The sequence below is a fragment of the Triticum aestivum genome, chromosome 5D, assembly GCF_018294505.1.
Source record: "Triticum aestivum cultivar Chinese Spring chromosome 5D, IWGSC CS RefSeq v2.1, whole genome shotgun sequence".
In the NCBI taxonomy this organism is placed as follows: domain Eukaryota; kingdom Viridiplantae; phylum Streptophyta; class Magnoliopsida; order Poales; family Poaceae; genus Triticum; species Triticum aestivum.
In genome coordinates, this window is record NC_057808.1 from 523513382 (window position 1) to 523517582 (window position 4201).

General features: G+C 53.3%; 1 pseudogene; it reads right to left on the reverse strand.

Moving 5' to 3' along the window:
* Positions 1-257: 257 nt before the first annotated feature.
* LOC123125949 (uncharacterized) lies at positions 258-2004 on the reverse strand (annotated as a pseudogene).
* Between the last annotated feature and the right edge of the window lie 2197 nt (positions 2005-4201).

Genomic DNA, 4201 nt, shown 5'->3' on the forward strand with positions numbered 1-4201 from the left:
AATATAAGACGTCTTATATTGGTTTACAGAGGGAGTAATTAACAATATGTATATTAGAGTTTTAAAAATGAGGTATAACCAGAGAAAGCATAACATCTTTTATGAAGAAGAAATGTTTTCCTCTTGAAAAGGAACGATTTAAAGAATGAAACTAAACAGAACATTTTGTACGAGGAAGGAGCAATATTTTCATTAAGACGGACAGTTTTTAATGGAAAAAATGAACAGTATAAATTGAGGGTATCATTTCTTCTTGCAGATGGAACAAACCACCTTCAGAGTGAGAGTAGCCATCATCCTAAAAATAAGCAAATTTATTCCATCGTGCTAATAGTAATAGGTCGTCGATATGATTCGGCCAAGCAGGTCTCGTACATAGTTCCAAAAAAGTAGTAGTACGATTCATGCTTTTCTAAAAGAAGTAGATCAGATGTGGATCGCACTACATTGCTAGCTTTACCCAATGTTGTTGTCGTTTGTGATGAACTGATGATCCATTGCGAGAAGAAAATCTGGAATATAACAAAAGATTATCATCACGATGATCCGCGCAAATTGTCTTTGGAAATCATACATTGTCTTTGGAAGCCAAGCAAGATAGAGTACGCGCGCTGGTAGAGCACAAATTACATTGAAAACGTCGGCTTAATCAGCCGCTGAAAAGGGCGGCGACCGGCGCAGCGACCGCCGAGGCGATGGTGGGCGTGGAGAAGACAGCAGTGGCCACGGCGCCGCCAGCGGAGCGGGAGATCTGGAAGAACAGCCGCGGGGCCGTCTCGAACGCAACCCGTGATATCAGCAGCCCGCCGGCAACGCCCGGGGCGGCCATGGTAACGTGGCCGCAGCACGGCCCGACCAGCATGGCAACGCCATACAACCAGCCCCAGCAGGAGCAGAGGACCTGGACGAGCGCCTTCGCCACCTGAACGGCGGCGGTGCACAGGATCTGCCAGCAGTGCCAGACCAGGGCCGCGACGCAAACGACCGCGGCGATGGCCAGCACGTAAGGGAGCGCGACGGCAGCGGCGTCCTTGAGCCACCGCCAGAGCGCCTCCAAGGCCGGGACGAGCTCGTGGGCCTTGCTCGCGGCCGTGTTGACGAAGCGCTGGACGAGCGGCCAAAAGCCGTCCAGATCGAGGTTGATGCCGCCGACGGCGTTCTGCACCCACCGCCAGAATGACTCTAACGACAGGACGAGGTTGTGGGCAGCGCCGGCGAGCGCGGCGGGGAGGTCGGCGAAGATGCCCTGCGTGTGCTCCCAGAAGCCGTCGAAGCCGGAACTGACGCCCGCGGCGGCGGCCTGGAGCCACTGCCAGACCGCTTCAAACGGCACCACCAGAGCGTGGGCCGCGCTCCCGAGCGCGGCGACGAGGCTGTCGAAGCAGCCGTGTATGAGCTGCCCCAGACCGTGGAAGCCGAAACTGATGCTTGCGGGGGCGGCCTGGAGCCACTGCCAGAGCGTTTCGAACGGCACTGCCAGAGCATGGGCTGCGCTACCGAACGCAGCGACGAGGTTGCTGAAGAATAAGCTGACGCCGGCGGCGGCAGACTGCAGCAGATGCCAGAGCGCCTCGAACGGCACTGCCAGAGCGTGGGCCGCGCTCCCGAGCGCCGCGACGAGGCTGTCGAAGCAGAAGCTGACGGCGGCGGCGGCGGACTGCAGCAAGTGCGAGAGCGCCTCGAACGGCAGGGCGACCAGGTGGGCAACGGCGGCGATGGCCGCCTGCAGCCAGTGCCCGAGCACCTCGAACGGCAGGACGAGCAGGTGAGCCACGCTCGCGAACAGGCCGGCGATGAGCTACCACATGCCGTCGAGGCCGAAGCTCATGCCGACGGCGATTCCTTTGGCCGCACCGCCGCCTGCGCCGCGCAGGAGCCTCCGTGCTGCTGCGTCAGCGAAGGCCATTGCTTGCTCTCACGCAACCTTCCCTCCTTTTTCCGAGAACAAGATTCCTTCTGTCCGAGCGGAGTGGAGTGGGCGACTGACCGCTGCTGGAGTGAGGAGTCTTCTCTTGATCTCTTCTCTTGACTTGAGCTAGGTCTCCTTAATAATTAATTAAATTGATTTCTCTTTTTTTGAGACCGTATGTATCCCATTGGGCGGTCAGGGTGGCTTCGTCGAATCGTCGTGAATGGTTCCCAAAGCATCTGCTTTTTTTCATGAAAAGAAAAGAAATGCCCATTCGGCAGTCAGCTTCGTCCTCGGATCGTGACTTGCCAATTCACATGGATGGTTTCCAAAGCGTTACTAACTTTTTTGGTGAAAACAAAAGATGCTCGTCTTCGAACAATTCACCGATGCACTTCCGCTGTCTAGGTTAATCAATGCTTTTTTTTTTCCAGTTTTGCTAAAATCCTATGTCATTCATTTTACATTAAGATTCGTGCAAACATTTTCTGTTATCTTTTTTCTTTTTCTTTCTAATTTTATTGAGTCACTTAGATGTACAATAACTACGGCACATCTAGATGTGCCCTAAACAAATCTTTTTTTAATCAATTTTTGGCTATATATTTGATTAGAAAAATACAAGTTTGTATTAGTCACAAAATTATAGTGTTGAACTCATATTTAAAAAGGATTTAATGAAATTTATAGTATATAACTTACGTATAGTTTGCTACTTAAATAAAATTTCAAAATTGATTCAAAATATGAGTACACTAATAAATCGGAACGATGACGTAGAAAGATAAACTTCATTTTTTTTGCGGGGGGAAAAAAGATTCTCAATAATCAGGGTGGCTTCTCAGCCTCGGCCAACCGTACAACCGACTCGATCCCCGACAGGAACCACACGGCGGTCCTTGGGGTCCTACGCCCGTAGGAGGCAAGTTCATGGCTACATTTATTCTGTGTACGAGAGCAAGTACTAAAAGAAACCTCTCTATCAGCACCGGCAACAAGTTCTTTGATCTCTTGGACGAGGCCGCGAAAGACTGACCGGCCCTCCGCGCGCTGTGTGATCATAGCCACGGCCTCTACACAATCTAGTTCCACCACTAGCGGCAACTCCGTCCAGTGCAGGGCCAGCTCCAGACCCTCCTTACACGCCGCGAGCTCAGCTCCAAGCGCGTTATCACATGTGCGAAGTTCTCTGCATGCAGAAAATATGATCTCTCCCCGGTCGTCCCGCAAGATCATTCCTCCTCTGGCTGCTCCTGACGCCATCACATAGCTACCATCAGTATTCAGCTTGACAAAACCTGGCCTTGGTGCGGACCATGCCCTCTCCTCCTTTGCTTCCTTCTGGGGACGTAGGATAGACTGGGGAGGGAGGACCGTCATCTTGCCCTTGATGATGTCCGCATGTGGGTGTTGTTGGATGCAGAGTAATGAGTTGATATACCCATGTAGGAATCGACGAGATGCCTCAGCTGGAAGGGGCTTCTTATCATGTGTGATCTCATTCCTGACGTGCCAGTTCCTCCACATGATCATGAGGACAATCATCCTCGTCGCTTCGTCGAGGGGATCTAGCAAACCGAAGAGCCAGTCAGGTCCCGAGTTCCGGATGTCCTCCACCTTTGGTATAGACCAGTCCCTTGCCATGGAGCGCCACAAATCCACCGCCAGAGGGCACCTACAAAGGGCATGGAACACGTCCTCCCGTTCGAGTCACACAAAGGGCATTGGTCAGAAACCTCAAGGTGCCGAGAAAATTTGTTCGCCCACGACGCCAACGAGTTTGTAACTATGCGCCAAGCAAACACGCGTACCTTAGGGGGAGCAGGGCACCCTCATATGGTCTTCCAGATGGCGCGCCGACCATCCGGTGCCCTGCTCGTGGCGGTGGCCAGTGGACGAACGCGCTCGTCCATGGCGAACCGGTAGGCGGACCGAACGATGAAGATACCGTTCTTTTCCGGTGCCCAAGATATTATGTCGTCCGTGACGCGTGATGACGTGCGGATGGAGGTGATCGCCTCGACGTCAGCCGGGTGGAAGTAGCGGCGGAGAAGGTCAATGCGCCAAGACCCGTCCGTGTGCAGCAACTCCGCCACACGGCGCAGCCGACAGGTGCCCTGCTGGGTTATTGGAAGGCGCGAGGGTTCCCTGGGAACCCACCGGTCCCGCCATTTACGAATGCTTCGCCCGTCCCCCACGCGCCAAATGATGCCCTTCTTGAGCAGTTCCAGTCCATGTTGGATGGCCTGCCATGTCGGGGATGCATTGCCGGAGAAAACAGTGTCCTCGAGG